This window comes from Ascaphus truei, chromosome 2, assembly GCF_040206685.1.
Source record: "Ascaphus truei isolate aAscTru1 chromosome 2, aAscTru1.hap1, whole genome shotgun sequence".
Lineage (NCBI taxonomy): Eukaryota > Metazoa > Chordata > Amphibia > Anura > Ascaphidae > Ascaphus > Ascaphus truei.
In genome coordinates, this window is record NC_134484.1 from 64743479 (window position 1) to 64764793 (window position 21315).

The window sequence follows — 21315 nt, forward strand, 5'->3', positions numbered from 1 at the left end:
CTAGGTCCTAGCAGGGCTGACCCTTTAATAGTTGGTGTTGGATTGTAATTGAAACAATGCTTTCACAGTAAGTTTAATTGGCCTATTTCGGAAGATACCGTTTAGTCTTTCTACCCCTTCCAGTTACCCGGCTTTGCGTTGAGGTTGTCACCAAGCACAGCGACAGTGTAACTTTTTAACCCACTTGGGTTTTATAGATTGTCAGAGAATAGCTCTAGCAATTCCAGTCTGTTTGCTGTGGCTTTCATAGATACAGTGCTGTGCATTGACTGCATGCACTGAAACAGTTATTACTAGGAAACAATGAATCCTCACCTCGTCTACTTGGAATTGTTACATTGTTGTAGTTACAAATATCCAAACCACTTTTATACTTTCAAAAGAAGTAAGAATACAATAATGTATTCCCTCCTACTGTCTCTGTACGTTCTCCCTACCTACCAATTAGATTGTAAGCTCCTCGGGGCAGGGACTCCTCTTCCTTAATGTTATGTTTATGTCTAAAGCACTTATTCCCATGATCTGTTATTTATATTATCTGTTATTTATTCGATTACATGTATTACTGCTGTGAAGCGCTATGTACATTAATGGCGCTATATAAATAAAGACATACAATACAATACAATGTATGAAGCTGCCTGGCTGCATCTATTCTCACTTAATGTGCAGTAAAAGGGCTGGCCCTTTGTGGGGGTTTTATTTTTAAGTCGGGATGCTGTTTTGACATTCATGTAACCCACTCACTGACACAGGGGTCAGCAGCACATTGCTCTGCAGTTTATTGCAGTCTTCGACTGAGCCACTGATTGCGCCCTCTTGTGCTGAAGCAGGATATCCTGCAAACCTGATCTGTTGGTTGCCCTTGAGGACTGGATTTGCCCAGCCCTGCTCTAGTAGCTGTGTGTGATATTGCCTGTACGCCTATGATGTTATGCGCTGTCTAAATAGCAATTACTACCTGAATAATTCAGTGCAGAGTTTTGCTCAGAAGCGAGGCAGGCTTAGGATTGCAGACAGAATGGTGCAGTTGAATGGGGTGTGCTCTGTTACTGTTGTGCAGCTGTATGTCCCTGTTCCTCGGCTCCCAGAGCTCTTAGTGTGCTGTCATAGTAACCTTGCTTTATTTATGGCAGTCATCGGTTGTCACTGAAACGCTTCCGCTCAGGGCTGTGTTGTGATCCATCATAGCACAGGGATCTCCATCCTCCCGTTCAGGATGCAGCCTTAAAGATGCATTCATTCCTAAATGGTATTGATTGCAGTTTGTGATGCAAACGATGAATGAAACTATCGTGTGCAGATTTTCGAAACCTCTCCGGCCTTGCAGATTCATTGTAGTTTGATAGGACCAATGTAAAGGTTCTTCATAGATGATATTGTAGTGTGTAGAGCTTTCAAAACCATTTGTTTTTGTTCGTTTACTGGGAGTAGGAAACCTTTAGCGGATCACCAGATACATCGTATTACAACGAATTGGGCAGCAAACATCCCTGCACCAAACATCTTAGAATTTCTCCTCCAGGCCTATATAAGACTAGCGCTCATGTTTCAATAAAAGATATTACAACCTGCATTTCGTTTACATCTCTCCAGCTCCAATACAGCTACTACAGCTTTGCGCCAAGAAGCACTTCCCGACCACTAATCCAGAAGGTCCTTGGAATAAACTCTTCACTGATCCCATTGAATAGCACTATGAGCATCTGGGAGTTCTGCTTCTAACATATTACGCTATTGAGACCAAGTCCCTGCATTTCTTAGGCGTGTAATATAGTGCGCGTGCGCCAATAATAATTGGCTGTGTTAGCCAGATGTTTATATACTAGGGAAGCGCGCACGGCCGTGAGCGGTGGCACGATAGACCAGGGAAAGTACAAGAGACCTGTATTTTTGCGCTGTCGCCGCACCACGTGACACTGCGAGCCAATCACAGCGCGGTTTAGCGCTGTGACGTCTTGGCTATGCCCCCTAGCCGCGCACGTTACCGCTTGCCCTCTACGCACGAAAAGCCCACGCAATGCCGCGCACTACGCACCAGCGCGCACTATATTACAAGCCTCACTGTTGTTTGGGTCTTGGGTGTGTTATGGATGCCACGTTTTGTTATAGATGGGGGTGGTAATGTCTAATCAATATTTTTGTTTGTGCACAGAACCCTAGAAATTGACAGCAGAGAGATACCGGTCTGCTAATCTCTTGTAATGCCTCATGTCCCATTTAACTACTGAGGTTTTTGTATCTCAAACCTTTTAAAACCCCGTTACTTTGGCTTTTATCACCTGTGTGATGAGCCTGCGACATGCATCTGCTGCCCCTTTGGAAGTACAGCTTTTCCTCCGTTGCAACTGTTGCTCTCCTGAAGAGCGTTTATCGCATCTCGTATTAGACGTGTGGTATTGGTGAGGTAGGGGCAATGTATTGTTGTACTTGTAATTAAATCCTTCCATCATGTATTCCCCAAAACTAGGTTACAAGCATTACCTTTTTTTTTTTTTTCTGCTTTGATCCACCACTTACATTTCTTGTTAAATTTGAAACTTCCAGTATTTAATTCTTTTTTTTATCACAAACACACTTATTTCAGGCACAATCCGCACATGCCACATCCGTTTTAAGGTATCCTTTCTCCAGAATAATCATTAGATGGGGCAAGGAGGCAAAAAAAACCAGTGGCCTGTTAAGTCTGAATTAAAGATATCAGAAGTTTGATATTACACTTGTTGTTTGAGTGTGATGGGATACATTGAATTTCTTCGGTATTTATTTCTTGAGTAAATACAACAACTGCAATGGCAGGCTTTATGAATGGAAGGATGTTCCTTTTTCTCCTGTTGCATCAACAGCTGAGTAAGCCATCGTTCAATCGTTTTCATTCCTCCCAACATCTGCCTCCCATTACCTCTGAAATGCAGAACCAAATCTGGCTTCCCTTACCTCCACCAGTCGTGTAAAAAAGTAACTCGTCAAACGTTGGGAACTGCGTGTATTGACTCCCCTGCAATCCTAACTCTGCTTCTCGAAGCCGTGCCCCACAATGTTTTGTATAGCGCTATGCGGGACATGATGGGGCACGACGTCTGAAACCCAGTTGGTGATTGACAACTCTGCCACCACTGCAGTTTTCCGACGTGTGCTGCTTCTCCCACTGATTCACCTGGCTTAATTCAAATAAAAATAAGAAACTTGTTCAATTAAATATATCACGATCACTTCTCACCACTAATATTCCACTGACACTCAATGGGTTAAATATGGAGAGGCCATGAAACAATGTGTAGGAAAATGGCAATATGAAATAAGGTAGATGCTGCACCCCAAAAAGGTAAGTTAATCTGACACAATTACCGGTGCTCCTGCGAATGGATAAAGCCTGCAACATATCCAGCAGTACACGGAGAGAGGCAACGCAAGGCACAACGGGTTTGGCACTTTACCTCACTTGATAAAGAGCACCAGGTTGAAACGTTGTGGGTTTTTTTTGGCTAAAATAAATTAGATTGTAACCCAAATTCGTTGTGCCTTGCGTTGCCTTTCTCCTGGGAAAACGGCAAACCGTGTTCCTAAATGAAGTTGACGGGGGAAAAAATCCGCTTGGCGCAAAATCAAGTGTAAGAATCGAGAAATGCCAAAAAAATCCAGTCCCAGAATGACATCAATGGTGACGATAATTCTTGGGCCTCGTCCCCACGGCTCGCGGCTGCACACGACGCGAACAAAATACGGCCCCGGTGAGTGAGTGCGTGCGCACACGATCAAGCGCAAGTAGCACGACTACATTTTCAGAAGTAGTCAAATGGTACTTCTGGCGCGCCGGCCGAGCGATTCTTTATACTTGATTTTCCGCCAAGGTGACTTTTTTTCTGTGGACTTTTTGTAATTTCAAGTTCTGAGCAGAACTTGTTTTAGTTCCCCAGGCCGCCATATCTCTTATAGAGACCGATTTCACTCTTTTTATTTTGATATTTTTTGCACTTATAATAGCTATTCGTTTATATCACTATATACAAGTGCAGGTAGAGCGCTGTGTAGTTTTATTCATGTTACCAGACCCGGCTGGCAGCAGGTAAGTGAGTTAGAGGCCTCGCGCCTCCCCATGCATTTCATTTAAATGCTGTGGGGAAGAGTGCAGGGCCTCTGTAACCACCGCGCCCCCCTAGAAATTCTCACGCCCCCAAGTTTGCGCACCGCTGTTCTAGCATTCGGAGGTTACATTACCAGTATGCCTTTCATTTTTAAAATTATATGGTACCGTAAACTTCTATTTTTGTTAATTCATCCCCCATAACTAGGAGGAAGTTATGTTTTGTGCCCATTTTTTTCCTTTTCTTTCTTTTTTTTCCTGTGATGGGCTTTTTCAAATTTTGAATGTTTTTGTTTCTCAACCATAAAGTTGACTTAATTGCTTTTTTTTTTTTTTCCCTCAACACAAATTGTATTGAGACATGTAAATTGGAAAGAGAGGGTGTGCCGGGTGTGACCACTTTCACTTCCTTTTTGAGTAAACTCTCCCCCCGCCTAATCCCCCCCACCCCGTCACCTCCCTATCTGGTGAAACTGCCGGTAACTTGTGAAATTCCCCCTTGCTCTCATAGCTCAGTGCTGTGAGGTTGCAAGTCTGCAGAGGCACAGAGGCTGGGGTCGCTGTAGCACAGAACCAGGGTTGTACGAGCTGAAATATCCCCAAGTCACGTACAGCGCTGCTGGAGAGGTTACTTTCACTTTTACACTTTGCCGAGAAAATAACCTGCTCCCTATTGTGTGACTGAGAGCAGGGGTATGAGAGTATGAAATGGCTAAATCCGAGGAAAAGTTATCTGTGAGAGAGACAGAGAGGCTCAAAGGCAAAGTGGGGTAAAGACAATGAGTAGATGGAAAGAAATAAGGGTGACCGTGGAAATAACACACAGGGTGAAGAGGTTAAAAGCACACAGGGTGAAAAAGAAGAGTTAAAGGCAAACTAAATCAGGGGATAGAAGGTAATGAAAATAATATAGTTAGTGTGGTAATGAGTGCCCCGTGGGGTAATGTCATGTGCAGTGGCACTCGGGGGACCATATGACTTTATAGTGAAATAAGTGCGCGCTGGCTAGTATGTGATCTACGCTCCTGCAGCTGATCATTATCCCGTGATCAACGGGGTCAATGCCACACTAGAACAAGAAAATTAAAAGAAGCGCACGGAGGGACACTATTAGTAAAAATAATGTTACTTTATATAAAAAATACACTTCACAACACTTACTTAACATTGTATGTTCCAATTGTCCTGATAGGACTCAGTACTGAGTCCTATTAGGATGATTGGAACATACATTTTTATGTAAGTGTTGTGAAGTGTATCTTTTATATCAAGTATCACATTATTTTTTTACTAATGGTGTCCCTCCGTGCGCTTTTATTTTTCTTGACCTTGTGACTGTGCCCCAACGTCAAGAATGGTTTTAGTTTCATGGAGAGTTCGCGACCTCTGCTCAGTGAGCTGCAATCAGAAGAGGAAGAGGAGGACCACCTCTTCGGTTCCTGGCATTGGGGAAAGACCGCAGTTGTGTTATCACTACACTCGCGATCAGGTGGTCCGGAAGTTGGAGTGTCGGTGGCATCAAAAAATGGTCAAATAACATTTTAAGGCAGGCTACACCCCAAGTAGGCAAAACTGTAATTTTAAGATAAGACCTGTGTGTTTAATGTATGAAGCCGGGCCTAAATATCAATGCAATAATCAAAATACAGGCGATTGTATGATTTCCTTGTTCCCTCTGTGTGCTGCCATGTTCATTGCCCTGCTGTCCATCTGTCACCTCTTCAGGTGTCATTTAATTTAGGAATAAGTTTCTTTAGCAGCGACGTATCGCCAATGTTAGAAGTAGCCACCTGTTCTGAAGCTGGGATATCCTTAAACCCGACCTGTTGGGGTGGGCGGTGGGGGGTGAGGGGCGGGGGGTATCTTGAGGACTGGAGTGTCGAGCTCCCCTGCTCTGTAGAGCTAAAAGTTCCATTTATCTGACACTTTCTTTCCATAAACCACATAACCAGAGAGGAAACACGGCTGGACTCTGTTCTGCTTTGTGAAAATGAAATAACGGAACTATCGGTATAATCAGTGTACTTATTTGCATGTCATTACCCAGCATCCTGTTTGTTCACTGACGTCACAATGGGGACATACAAATGCACCCATGGCTTATCTTATTGACAGATATTTGTAAATCTAGCTTCTCATATACTAGGAGAACTGTAACTATTCTACTACATTTACTCTTGAAGAAAGCTGTTGTTGACGACTTGTGTAGAAGCGAGCATGGAAACTTTCTCTGCTAATGCTAAGTGAGCCAACATTTCAAGTAGAAATAAGGTAATTAAGCCCTAGGCTGAACTTAATTAATTTGCTCTTTGTAAGAGAACTTTCCATAGAAGTCAATTAATTTCTCCTATCCTCCCAGTGAATTGAGCCGCCTGCTTCTGCTTTTCAGAGAAAATAGGAGTTAGTCAGTCAGGATAAAAATATAGTCTCATAATTCTTGAGGTGTGTATTAGAGCAGCGGTGCGCAAAGTGGGGGGCGCGACCCCTAGGGGGGGCGGGAGATTGTGCTGGGGGGGCGCGGGCAGTTGCAGAGGCCCCGCGCTCTTCCCCCAGGCATTTAAATTAAATGCCAGGGGATCGCGTGAGGCCTCTGCAACTGTTTACTTACCGGGATTCAGCAGTCTGTGTTGCGTCGCCATGGCAACGCGGCGTCAATAGACGCCGCGGCACCATGTGACCTGACGTCACACGCCCACGCAGCGTCATCTGACGCGGATAAAGGTAGGCATGGGGGCGCGAGAGCCGGGGGCAGAGAGACAGGGGGGCGCAGCACAAAAAGTTTGCGCTCCCCTGTATTAGAGGGCAGCAGTTTTAAGACGCCAACAGGGTATCCATGTTGGCTATGTAACACTGCAGTGTCCTGCAACTCATTTGTAATGTCACTGTGTTGCGGAACAGCAAACAGCTCTCTCCCACCTCCCCCCCTATCTCCCCCCTCGCCCCCCCCCCCCCCATCTCTATTCAATGTGTGTTTTACAGTCAAACATGGAACCCCGGGATGAATCGCCACAAACTCAAATGACATCCATCCCTAGTCCAGTGTGGCTGCCTCCTGGCCCATGTGGTGAAAGTGAGGATATACTTAAATTTAACCTGCTGAGACTGGAATGCGTACGTCAACAAACGTTCAAGCCGCAAACCACCTTTTTCTGAGCCAGGCTATTTCTAGCTCTGCCCTCCCCCCCTTCTTTCCCAGTCTCTCCCCCTTTCCAGTTCCAGAGATATTGACCGTAAAATGTAAGTTAAATCAAAGATGGAAGTCGGTCGTCCAATAGGAAGCTGCAATGTCATACTTGGGGCGAGGGGGGGGGGGGGAAGAGAGAGAATGTGAGTAGAGGGGGGTTGGTGCTTTAAAGGATTTTGCCAATGTGCTTTTCTTTGTTAATGTACATTGATTTTTGTAGGACTACGTTTTTTTTATTTTTTCCTTGTGGTCTTTGGCACCATTTGCTAGCTAGAGTAAGACGTTTTCCTACAGTGAAATGTTCCTTTTTCCCGAGAAGAGACTATTGGAGCAACTTGGTTTTTTTTAGTTTTTTTGCCATGGTTGTGGCTGCTTGATCTCGGTATGTTTTCGGTTTGTGCTGTTTGTATATACGTTTCTGAGAAATCCCTGCCAGGATAGATACAAATCTATGTGAAGGTCATTAGAATGTGTGTTTTTTTTGTAGATAAGTCATGTGTCTGTAGATAATTTATCAGCATTAGCCATGGCATGGTTTTTATTTTTTTTATAGCAACTAATCATTAACATTTAAAGGTGCACTCCCACAGAGTTATTGAGGTTACAATGACTGTAAAGCACTGAGCCATGCAATACCTGTGCCATTTTTGTGTACCTTTCATACTTTAACCCCTTTGTTATGAAAGCATGGTATTGCAGGCCCATTTGCAAAGATCTAAAGATCAAGGTCACAGCTTTTAGGCTGAAGCCTAAAAACGGTTCTATCCATGTGTTACTGTCTGTATTGGAAGTCTGCTTGTTTTGATCCTACAACACCATTTAACTACATGATTGCTACCCCAAGCAATCATGTTGCAACTTCCTGGTAGGTTGGTGTTGGACACCTTCTGGCACCGAAGGGAGTAGACCAGGGGTGCGCAAACTTTTCTTGCGCGCCCCCCCCCCCCTTGCCTTGACACCGCGGGTCGTGTCACGTGACCGGTGGTGTCATTTGACGTCACGTTACCATGGCAACCGTGATATCACATGACCCCGCGGCGTCATTTGACGCCGCATTGCCATGGTCACGCGTCCTGAAGCCGGCTGAATCTTGGTAAGTAGAGGATGCAGAGGCCTCGCACAGACCCCCGGCATTTAATTTAAATGCCCTGCGGAAGAGCGCAGGACCTCTACAACCGCCTGCGCCGCCCCCTCCCCCCCAAAAAAATCTCAGGGGGCGCACCCCGCAGTTTGCACACCACTGGACTAGACAACAGTAGAATGTTACATAGCTGAGTGCTTTCACTTTATTTAAAATCTACTGTATCTACAGATTTAAAATCTGCGTGTATCTAAACGAGTCATTGCACCATTAAACCCTTATGAAATCCACTGGACGTCACTTGGTTCCTGTCCGCTTTGTGTAGCTGGCAGGACTTTCAGTATGCCTTTATCTGCTACACTTGCACACTAGGCTTGAAGAACCGTTATACCTCATATTGTAATTAGTGATCTGAAGTATAATCCCCTAAAATAATAAATCAATAAAATATCTCCCACGCCAGAGTGGTCCTCCTCTCGCCCCTGAACTTCTGCTTCACTCTCTTTAGCTTGAAAGGGATTGGAGGCCCCTTGCAGGTCAGGTAGTGGGGGGAGGGTCTTCTACAAAACGTGGCCCCCTAGGAATGGGGGAATACTATGGGGAATACATCTCAAGCTAAAGACTGAACCAGAAGGTATGGGGTGTGAGGAGGTCCTGCCAGCTACACAAAGCGGGCAGGAACCAAGTGACATCCATTGGATAGCGTAGGGACCTGAAGGTCCCTATGCCACCCAGGGCTTTAGTGGGGTGTGCAAGACATCAGAGGAAGCCATCACCTGCCCATAGAGTAGTGCAGGAGGGTCCATTTAACCAGGCTCCCTCCCCTTGCAGGTGTGGGTTGTGGTTGGCTAGGCTTTGTAGGGAAGTATTTACACAAGTCGAATTATTCAAACACAGGTAGCACTTTGAATATAATGCAAATACAAAGGCAACACCTCCATTTTATAAGATCCCACACCCTCATTTTTATTTTCACATTATCAAAGTTACCAGTTATTGACAATGATAGTCATCGTCTCTCCTCCCCCCCTCCCCCCCTCTGTTAAGGGGTTCCCCATATTTGACACCGTTTAAAACTATGCTTAGAGAGAGGCACCCGAGTATATCCCACCTTGTAGAAGCATAGAACAAAATATTCATTGTATCTGTGCTACAAAGGGACAGTTTACATAGGCACCCATTGTATAAACTGCGGATTGCGGTCTGTCTCAGAATTCCTTTGATGATCTGTGCCAATGTGTAAGTAGTATCTGGTAGCGTCATTGTTTAGTTACTGTAATTAGGATAGGAAATAATAGTGCGTCAAACTTTCGTCTTCTAGTTTTCTACCCACTTTCCCCTGTAAACACAGTGGATAAACACACAGAAAATTATGGTTTATTCAGTGCGTAGTAGTGCTCAGACAGAAAAACAGTTGGATATAGGGGGGGGAGAGGAGAGATGTGTGGGGGGGGGGAAGAGGAGAGATGTGGGGGGGGGAGGAGAGGTGTGGGGGGGGGAGAGGAGAGGTGTGGGGGGGGAGAGGAGAGGAGAGATGTGTTGGGGGGGGAGAGGAGAGATGTGTTGGGGGGGGAGAGGAGAGATGTGTTGGGGGGGGAGAGGAGAGATGTGTGTGGGGGGGGAGAGGAGAGATGTGTGTGTGTGTGTGGGGGGGGGAGAGGAGAGATGTGTATGGGGGGGAGAGGAGAGATGTGTGTGTGGGGGGGAGAGGAGAGATGTGTGTGTGTGTGTGTGTGGGGGGGAGAGGAGAGATGTGTGTGTGGGGGGGAGAGGAGAGATGTGTGTGTGTGGGGGGGAGAGGAGAGATGTGTGTGTGGGGGGGAGAGGAGAGATGTGTGTGTGTGTGTGGGGGGGAGAGGAGAGATGTGTGTGTGTGTGGGGAGGAGAGATGTGTGTGTGGGGGGGAGAGGAGAGATGTGTGTGGGGGGGAGAGGAGAGATGTGTGTGGGGGGGAGAGGAGAGGTGTGTGGGGGGGAGAGGAGAGATGTGTGTGGGGGGAGAGGAGAGATGTGTGGGGGGGGAGGAGAGGTGTGTGTGGGGGGAGGAGAGGTGTGTGTGTGGGGGGAGGAGAGGTGTGTGTGTGGGGGGAGGAGAGGTGTGTGTGTGGGGGGAGGAGAGGTGTGTGTGGGGGGGGAGGAGAGGTGTGTGGGGGGGAGAGGAGAGGTGTGTGTGTGGGGGGGAGAGGTGTGTGTGGGGGGGGGGAAGGAGAGCTGTGTGTGTGTGGGGGGGGGGGAGGAGAGATGTGTGTGTGTGTGGGGGGGGGGGGAGGAGAGGTGTGTGTGTGTGGGGGGGGAGGAGAGATGTGTGTGTGTGGGGGGGGGAGGAGAGATGTGTGTGTGTGTGTGTGGGGGGAGGAGAGATGTGTGTGTGTGTGGGGGGGAGGAGAGATGTGTGTGTGTGTGTGTGTGTGGGGGGGGGGGGGGGGGGAGGAGAGGTGTGTGTGTGGGGGGGGGAGGAGAGATGTGTGTGTGTGGGGGGGGGAGGAGAGGTGTGTGGGTGTGTGGGGGGGGGAGGAGAGATGTGTGTGTGGGGGGGAGGAGAGATGTGTGTGTGTGGGGGAGGAGGAGAGATGTGTGTGTGTGTGGGGGGGAGGAGAGATGTGTGTGTGTGGGGGGGGAGGAGAGGTGTGTGTGTGTGTGGGGGGGAGGAGAGATGTGTGTGTGGGGGGGGGAGAGGAGAGGTGTGTGTGTGGGGGGGGGAGGAGAGCTGTGTGTGTGTGGGGGGGGGAGGAGAGATGTGTGTGGGGGGGGGGGAGAGATGTGTGTGGGGGGGGGAGAGATGTGTGTGTGGGGGGGGGGAGAGATGTGTGTGGGGGGGGGAGGAGAGATGTGTGTGGGGGGGGGAGGAGAGATGTGTGTGGGGGGGGGAGGAGAGATGTGTGAGGGGGGGGACAGTGATATTAACTACAATTAAATAAAAAGCAAATACAAATTACCTTAGCACAAGCTATAGATGTGGAGAGAAATATTACTTTGTTGCAAGTAACAAAGTTACCAATTTTGACTCTCCAGCTTCTGACAGCACTAGCAGCTGAGGGAGGGAGAGAGAGGGGGGGGGGGGGAGAAGGAGGGCTGCTGGAGCTTGGATCAGAAGAGGTATTTACAGTTAACAGTTTTAAAATTGGCAGGTTTTTTTAATTTCAAATTCCCCGCGCGCTCCCCCTGCATCTCTGAACGGTGAATTGGCAAAATGCCAAAAATTCTGGGTATTATTCAGACCAATTAGAGAGCAGGGATTTCAATAATGCCTGCCATTTTACAGCTTTAGCCTATACAATACATAATACATTGACACGGTACACAAAAATATTGCATATTCTTTATGTACTAATAAGATGGGAGATGTCACATACACAAATATGCACCTAATATGCAACTTGTTTAAAAATGTATGGTTCACTAGGGAACACAGCAAAATAAACGCCCATTGTTTCAAACATTGATTGAAAAATTGTAGAGAGATCCTTGGCCACGTAGGTGCCAGCCAACCTTTGCACTCAAGGGGTTAAGCAAGTTCCCCGAAATGCCAGTGTCAACCAAGCATTTGCCAAGTTCAGAATACTGTCGTTTCCAAAGGTTTCACTTCCTGTTGGGTGTCTGCTTACGAGCTGTAGCGCAACCAATGATGAGAATTGTGGGCAGGTCAAGGGAGCTGGTTTCCCCGAAACCATCACCTCAGACTCCGGGGTGGAACATGTTCTTGCCATGATTAGACTTCTCTTTCTATACGGTGAGTAATTTTGCTTTCACTTCGTTGTGGTCAGCTTGTGAGGCTGCTAATGTCTGTGCTTCTGGAGACTCCATGTATGAGTTTAATACGGAAGCAGCTTATTGCAGCACTTGCTATAGAAGTCACATTTTATTTGCACAGACGTGTTTTATAATGACACTCCTTGATGTATGTAAATCACAGCCCTGTTTGCTGCTCTTGTGCTTTGTCCCTTCCATGCAATGGTCTAGTTTGTTTAAATGGGCAATCCTTGTAGGACCAAAGTGAGGATGACGGTGACATATTTAAGGGGTTAAATGCGTTGATACCTTTTTTCTTTATCAATATCTGACACCTATAAGTGTTTTTGAATACCCTTTTGTGAAGGTCTTGTAAACGTGGTGAGCTGAGTCATGGGAGGGTGTTGGTTTCCTCCGGCTACTCTCTTGCCTCATCAATAAGAGTTTGCACAGGTAAAATCCACCTAATCTCCTCTTTAATGGCTCTCAAATAAGGGGCAGGGCTTGGATAAGAGTAGAGGGAACGCCTGATTTTGACATACGTCCCATTGCAAGGGACATATTTTAAGTGAATGTTTTTTTTTTAAGAGAAGCCAATTAGATGATTACATTAGTTACAAAGGTTATATGGTTGACTATCAGGGACCGCAACAGGGCCGGTTTTACAATTTTCCCACCCATAGGCACTTACCTTTTATGCCGCCTCTTGCAGCGTCCTGACATCACTTGCTGACCTGTTTCCATGACAACTGGTCTCCGTCACGTTGTCATGGCAATGAGTAACCATGTGATGTCGCAGCGCAGTTTGAAACCGTAGCGCTGCAGAAGGAGGTAAGAGACCTTTACAGAAGCCCCACGCTCTCCCCTGGCAATCAGGGTAACTGTTGTGGGAAAGCGAGCGGGACCTCTGTAACCGCAGCACCCCTGCAATTCTTTTTTCCTTCCTGTTACATACTTTTGGTGTGCTGGACATCAGTTGTTGGTATGAGAAGAAATTATTCATTACTTCTATGAAACTATGCTGTGCTGAAAAGCGGTGTAATACGGCAGGCATACGCTTATAGGGGCCCATGTTAAAATGAATAAGAAGTAAAGAGTGGCACACTGCTCATTTGCATGTCATTACCCAGAATCCCTGGCTGCAGCGAAAGCACTGTTTGCCAAGCGATAATGGGGAAAGACAGGGTTGCAGACCTGTCTGAGACATGCAAATGCACCACAAGTGGTGTTTTTATTATATAAACTTTGTGTTTGCCAACTGTCTGTCGCAGTCAAGTATACCTGGTCTGAAAGGATCTGCAGAAGTAGTGATGACACAGGAGCTGGTATATATATCATTACTACTTTTGTTAGCATGACTCGAGCAGTGTGTTGTGTGTAATTATAAAGCACAGCATTTTAACACTTCTTGACACAAGGTAATAATAACCTTTTAATAAAGGTAATAAGGTCTCCGCTGCATGTTCATGGAACTGGGTGTGCTGCGGTGCGTGATGTGTGATGGTGGGGTGGGGACAGCCGGCTTATCTAAGGCGCTTTCAGAATGAAACGGCAAGTTGCTGAAAAGTGAAAGCTATAACATTTGATAACACTGTTGTGAAACCTGGGTGCCATGTCACCTCAATGGTGCCTCAACTGAAGGGTTCTCCTGGAGAAAATATATGTAGGATGCTGTGCTTTTTGTTGCATTCAAAGACTTTCCTTTACAAGGACATCCCTTGTCAGTGCTATCAATGTAACTTGGCACTCCCACAAGCGTTCGATAAGTACAGAACAGTTTGTCAAACATGCCGGCACCAGGCACCGCGTTGCTTAGCAAAGCCTTGCAAGCTCCGCCAAGGCCTTGAAATGCTAGTTCAGTTGTTATTTAAGATCAGGGTTTTTTTTTTTAACCTTTATTTATTAGCAGGCTTTGTAACAATACAGTGACACGTTTTCACATATGCACGTTAAACAGAGCAGTGCAAGATGGCCACATACAAACATAACATGCACATTATGTGCGCATATTAGGTGTATATATTAACATGCGCATACATCGGGTAAACTATAAAGCACTTTTTTTCCCCCTCTAGTTATTTCAACGTATTATTAATGTTCTAAATGAATTAGGGAAAAGAAGAACTTGAACTTTAGCTGCCGCTAGGCTGAGAATATTGTGTGAGGGATTTCTACTAAAACACCACCAAGCCTGAGCCTCATAATAATCGTCTGAGCAGAGGCTGGATCCCATCGTTAGGAAGGTTTTCGACATTTTAATTGGGCAGTCCCTCTTAGGACGAAAGTATACCAGTTTTGATAATCTAAGAATGACTGAAACATAATTTTCTCATGTCTCAATAGGTCAAGTGGAGCTGAAATAGATTTCTCAGTAGAGGTTTTGTTCGACTTTTATCCTTTTTGTTGTAAAGAAAAGCTTTGGGCGGTTTTCTATCGATATTAATATTTTTATTTATATGGAACCCGACATATTCCACAGTGCAGTACAATACGTGGATATGGACAAGAATAAAACCAAAAATAAATACAATTGAGAACATTATTAAACAATAGGTATTGGGTCCCAACCTGAGAAGATAATGTCTTGATTCAAAGACGGTATGTCTGTTCTCAAAACTAGAGGGGAAATGTCTTTGTTACTTGTTTGTATAGTAGTTATGGTGCCATCATTGGTCAAATAGGTAAATAGGTGATACGGATCCAGAGAAAAGGAAAACCTATTCATTTTTAACTAGGTACAAGAAGTAAAACAGTTAATGGCACTTGAATCTTTCTAAAGCCGCGCTTATAGTGCCGGCGATGGCGATGGCGCCCGAAAACAAATGCATTTTCGCCGCCGCGTGCGCTTATAGTAGGAGCGACCGAGCCGTCGCGAAAACTGGTAGCCGGCAAAATTTGATTTTTCAAGGGCTGTCGCCTCGTGACGGCCCTTGAGCCAATCAAATGGCCCGAAACCCGCGACGCTGCCGCCCGGCGAAATATAACTTTCGCATGTGGTCACAGGTGACGTCACCCGTCGTGTTGCCATCGACGGCCTTGGGAAGCAGATTACACTGTCATTTTCTTGTCCTGTTAGGAGACCTACGCAAGCAGCATTACTGGTGGCACTTGTAAGTAGATATATCTATATCATTTTATTACCTTAAATGAAAACTAATTACCTTAGCTGACGATCAATCATGGGAGAACTAATCGATCAGCAAAGATCCTGCTTCCCAGGGTTCACATAATGGCTACCTTTTTTTTAGTTTCAATAAATCCTTCAGTGATTGTAACTCAGCCGCTACAATGCAACCTTATTTTACTAAGGTAACGTGGTCTGTTATTAGTTTGCAGCTCAGCATAGTCTCCTGCTAGGAACAATTGACACATTTCCTGTTTGTGATCACTTGTTGCCAAAGATCATGCACTGCTAGGTAGGTGTGCTAAAACCAGAGGGATGCTCAGTATATTAAAACATTAAACATTGCATTGATTTGAATTTTAAAAAAAATGCAGTAATTATCTAATACTACAGAACTGATTAACACAACATACATATTGGATGTTTTGCTCCATTCAGAATTGTGGAGCGCTTTGAAAATGTGTTGGGACTTTGTGGAACACTGACCACCCTCCTGTGCATGTAAAGATACGCTCACTGTATTCATTTTCCAATACACGAACAGCTTCCTATATCATATTACTCTACTATATTTAATGACCTTTTAGAATTAATTTAAAAACGTAACGGAAATAAAATTGTGGGGTTTTTTGCACACGCATCTGCATCTAACCCTGTTTATTCAACGTCCAAAGGAAATGTTGTAGTGTGCTTCCATTTGGTAGTTAAGGTGGGTTTAAAGTATACAGCAAAAGTGTCTGTCTGTCTGTCTCTTTTCAGAAAACTCTGCTTCTACATTTACCCCCCACATATGAAAATGCCAAAACACTAGTGAAAACTGTTCTGAAACTGTTAATTGCCAGCAAATGTATTAATCACACTGAACTCCACACTGCTTACCTAATCAAGGTCTTCAATGGATGAGCTGTATATCAAATGTGTGATTTTATTGTGCTACGTTGCAAGGTCAAAATCCTCTAATTACACAAGACCTTGTTCCCGAAAGCAAATCTTGTGCACGTAAACAAAGTGTTTAAAAATATATACAACACACACTGCTCCTCTTGGGGCTTCTTTTCTAGATTGTCCGGAAGTGGCAGCTTTGCCCCCCCCATTATCAGATGAAAATTCTAGTTAGTCAATGGAACTTTTGGGGCAATTACAGCCCGAACCACCGCTTCATGCTATATAAAATGACCCTCCTAATGTACTAGCTTGTACCTAAGGCAGCGCTTATAGTGACGTCGCGGCAAAACAAATACATTGTCGCCGTCGCTTGCGCTTATAGTGCACGCGACGGAGAGACAGTGCTACCAACGGCGACGGTCCCCCCTTGCGGCCAATCAGGAGCTTCTCCGTGCCTCTGCCCGCCCCTTTCATGACGTCGCCCAAAACTAAAGTGCAACTCTAGCGATTGGCGACAGGTGACGTCATCGGTCGCGTCGCCAGCACTATACGCGCGGCCAAATTAAGGATAGAATGCAGCAGTTATTTCACCATTGCAGTAATCATGGCTTTGTAGCACCATTGTATGTTTTATTACAAAACGGATTTAGCTCAACTAATTGTGGTGATGTTTAATGGGTTCAAATGAGGCGCGATTGATATCCAACTTTAAAAATATAATATAATATATGATATAAACAAAAAAATTAATTCAGACACTTTTTTTAATATTCTGACCTGGAGTTTTAGTGTATTTTTCTTCCTCGTCTCTTTTATCATTGTTTTCCCTTTCCTAAGGGACTCTGAGACACGGACTGGGTGAAGGCAAAAATTCATTTTAAAAATGATCTCAAAAAGTCGTCTTTTTTTTTTTTTCCTTTGGTTGTCAGTCACTTGTTTTCATACCATTAAGCGTATCGCTGGCGTTCGTTCCCTATCAACAGTACCTCTAAGGCTGGGATTATGGTGCCGGCGTCGCTGCTTGTGTGCGTGCGCCCGGCAACAATTCTGCTGTATTTTGTTATGGGACCTACCCCTGTGCCTGCGCGCCTACAGGTGGAGAGGCGCGTTGATGCGGTTGTGTTTTGAAAATACAACAATTTTTGTCTTTTCGGGCGACTGCCGCGTGATGTCCGCGCTCATGAGCTGGTTCAGCCAATGAGGGCGAACCAGCTTAGTGGCGCCCCCGCCACGCATCTACAATCTCCTGCTGCCAAGTTCACAAATCGCTTGGGCTGCAGGAGTGCGCGCGGGCTCGTTCGCACGCGGCCGCGCAGGGACCATAATCCCAGCCTAAGACTGTTACAGCTTCAAGATACTGAATTGGGATCATTCCTTCGTTTCACCTTCCCAGATTGATGGGCAGCAAGAATTGCTTCCCTAAGATCTTTGCTGATGTCTTTCCTCCTTGGCATTGTGTTAACACACACCTGAATGTACCAGACCAGCAAACTGCTAAAACTTCGGCTTTTCTAGAGGCGGTCACACTTGCTGATGATCAATTAATCAAGGGCATTTGATTAGCAGCACCTGTCTGCAACGTAGCATCATAAGTCCTATGGAAGCCGTAAGAGTGTACTTAGTTTTTCTCACATGGCTTCTCTACTTTGGCTTTATTTTTGTTAAATAAATCATGACACGGTGTAATATGTCATGTGTTGTTGTTCATCTGAGGTTACCTAATTTTAAGACCTGCTAAGGAACAGATGATTGTTATTATGTCCTGATATGTAAAACCATAGAATTCAAAGAGGGTGTACTTTCTTTTTCACACCACAGTATATATGTGTGTGTATATATCTGTGTGTGTCTCCTCTATCAGTCCTTGTCGATTCACTGCTGGATGAAGGCTTCTCTCTATATATACTGTACATACACATACATGAGAGCAGGGGAGAATGAGAGAAACACTATGTCCCAGATAAATATGCCAGTAATATTACATGGCTTTCTATTGGAAAGCAGTTCAAATAGTTGAGGATTTTTTTATATCACAAGTTGTCCCCTTAGTCATTAGTTTCTCTAAACTTAAAGTACAAAAGTTCATCATGTTGCAGCACACATGGTTTCCGGTAAGAAATACGTCCTTATTTTCAGGGCAAAGTTTACAGTACGAAAAGTTCTCTTCAGTTGGAATGGGAGGGAAAAAACGCAGGCAATAGTAGTCACTTTAGCAGCGGGATATTTAGAATAAAATACCCATTTTTTAATAGCGCTTTATCTGTGTTTTTCATGGGGCACAGACGATAAAAAGTAAAAGCAGCGAGATATTTTTAAATGTTTAGTTATTGGTGTGCCAAAGCAGAAACTTGTCTTGTGGTTGATTAAAGTGTGACGCCAAGATACATAACAAAGTGCAATGTGGAGCTCAAAATGGGAGCAAACCGATTTATAGACGAATGTGGTTTCCAGTACAGATCTCATCCTCCTAAATAAAGCTAGTCTGCCTATCTAAATGTATTTTTCACGAAGTAGTAGTATAGGTGTTCGCTTGATACAGATTAGGAAAAGAGTAGCGCAGAAAACCTCACATTTTGTTCAAATCTATCAAATGTATACGCTATAAAGTAGGGCCCTGCTTTACAGCGCTCCGCTTTACGGCATTCCACTCATACAGCGCTTCCCAATGTATACCTATATTTGTTAGGTTCGGCGTTTGTTCCGTTTTTCCGGCACTAAGCAACAGTTTTAGTCTGTGTGAAACTCCTTGTCAGATGCCATTTGTCAGCAAAACAGTCGGTTTACAGCTCTGCATCTCTGTTTTCAAAGGCACGATCCAGTACAGGAGGGCCCCGCTGTACGGCGATTTCAGCTTTACGGCGGCGGCCTGGGACAGAACCCGCTGTATGAGCGGGGCCCTGCTGTAATTCAGCTACTACGTCGGGCAGTGCAATAACACATTAAGCAAGTCTTCATGTAGGCTGAGCAACTGCTTTTTTTTAATGACACATACTTATTTGGAGGCGTTTGCAACTTCCAGCATCATCTGGTGGAAGTAAAGCGGAAATCCCCCCCCCCCCCCTTGCATAGACCGTGGGGACCCCAGTTTCTAGTAAAACTGCTTTAACATGGTTTATAGATTTTCTATTAAAAAGGAAAATAAAAATGACACACAGGGCTTCGCCATTAGAAAAGCGTGCACGTTATCGGGACATCGTGACAGTGCTGGCTGCAGGCTTCCTTATTTTCCGTTGCACAAGTGAAGATTTGTTTTAACGGCAAGGTGGGATTAGGCTTTCTATGAATTGTTATCTACTGAAATGAACAATAGTTAACTTTTTTTTTATTGTGCAGTTTTGAATATGGTTTTCATAAGGAATAGTGGAGATGCTCTGTTGCTGTGTACCACTCGCTACCTTCAGGCTTTGGCGGTTACCGTTTCGACAGGAAGCTGAAAAGTTGGCCTGCGAATGGAGCTCCTTTCTGTAAGGTTCAGCTCTTTGCTGGAGGGGGAGAGGGGGTAGGAGCTTTTAAAGGGACATGAAAGTTAAAAGATGATCCCTTTTAAAGCTGAGATGGTATATAGACCTTGCAACGTAAATGATCAGGAGGTAGAAAATAGTGATGGATGCGGGGAAAGCAGTAGGAAAAGTTAGGCTAGAGATTGACTGACTGGCGCACAGCAATACTTTGGGTGTCGGAAAACACAACATAAAGAATTAAAGACTTTGGTGCCCTTGTTTTCTCTTGATTGTTATTTGCAACCTCCATAGTTAAAGGACATTTCTCATTTTGGAGTTCTCAGTATTGAAACGGGGTCATTCCCCTTGAGATTGGAGGAAAGGAGATTTCACCAGCTGCAAAGTAAAGGGCAGTCACAACGTGGAATGTGCCACCGATGGGAGAGAGTGATAGCAGATACAGTAGATGGATATAAAAAAAAAAAGTTGGGCCTCTTTTAAAAAATTGAAAGGTATGCAGGATACTTCAATAAGTAAACATAGCAAGGATGTTGATCCAGGGAGAAATGTGATTGCCATTACTGGAGTTAGGGAAGGAATGTGTTTTTTCCCTTTGAGACATAACTGGCAAACGTTTCACTGGGGTTTTTTGTTTGCTCCTCTGGAGCAATTTAAATACAAATATAGGAAGAGTATCTGTTTACTAAACTCGATCTAGGTTGACCTCGATGGACATTTCTCTTTTTCTTTTTTTTCTTCAACCTCATCTGCTTTATAACTACGTAAGTGTCATTTTCCTTTAAGAGGCGGCATGTATGTACATGTCTAATTTGTGGTTTCCTATTCATGTTGCAGAAGCCCTCTAAAGCTGGGGGGCGCGGGAGATTTGTCTGGGGGGGGGACGCGGGCGGTTGCAGAGGTCCCGCGTTCCTCCCCCAGGCGTTTCAATTAATGCCGAGGGATCGCGTGAGGCCTCTGCAACATAAAACTTAACGGGTTTCAGGCGCGTCTCCATGGCAAAGCGGCAACAAATGACACCGGGGATCATGTGACCTCAGAGCTTCATTTGGCCTGGATGCCAGGTAGGAGAGGGGGGTTGCGAGACCGGTGGACGCCAGGCAGGGGGGCGGAGCATCAAAAGTTTGCGCTCCCCTGTTCTAAAGAATACAGAACAAAGGGCACACCTGAGGAACTTTTACTGCATGGCACCCAGGTCTCACCATTTTCTATACTTTCTAAAAGTCAAACCAGAGGTTCGACTAACTTGTGACAGTACCTTGTGGCTAAGAGGTATATTAGGTATATGCAAATAGTGATGCATTTTTTATACCTCTTGTATTTGCCATCAGTAAAATGTTATGATATAAAAAAATGCTTTAGACAAAAAGGCGAGGAAAGTTTTTTTTAAGGTTTTTTGTAGAAGTGCAGTGTAAAAATGATCTGCACATGGTCCTTTCAGTATAAAGAAGATATGAGAAGCAAACTAAATTATGTTTTTGAAAGTAGAATGTAACCTTGTTAAAGAGACTAAGCAGATTACGTGATTTATAACAAAGATTACAGTGATCTTGTATATCAACAGGCAGCCTTGGTTCCCGTGGACAGTCTGCTCTCGCTACATGAGCACAATATATCTCACTGACGTTCACTTGTAAGCCCAGGGCCGGGGTCTGCAACCTCTCGAGGAAGAAGAGCCATTTAATAAAAAGATGTCTTTCTCCAAATATTCCGAGAGCCGCAACACGTGCATGAATATTACACCCCCACAAACACGTGCATGAATATTACA

General features: G+C 44.9%; 1 protein-coding gene across 4 annotated transcripts in view; it reads left to right on the forward strand.

The window, feature by feature from the left end:
• The window catches only part of RNF19A (ring finger protein 19A, RBR E3 ubiquitin protein ligase), a 78309-nt gene that overhangs the window by 28270 nt on the left and 28724 nt on the right, over positions 1-21315 (forward strand). The window contains exon 1 of one of the 4 annotated variants that reach the window (XM_075582626.1): positions 11985-12078. The exons of 2 other annotated variants lie outside the window; for them this stretch is intronic. The gene's annotated coding sequence lies outside the window, so the exon portion shown is untranslated. Of the gene's footprint in view, positions 1-11984; positions 12079-15096; positions 15188-21315 lie in introns of those variants that run through there. One more of the 4 variants, XM_075582627.1, reaches the window with a different exon arrangement.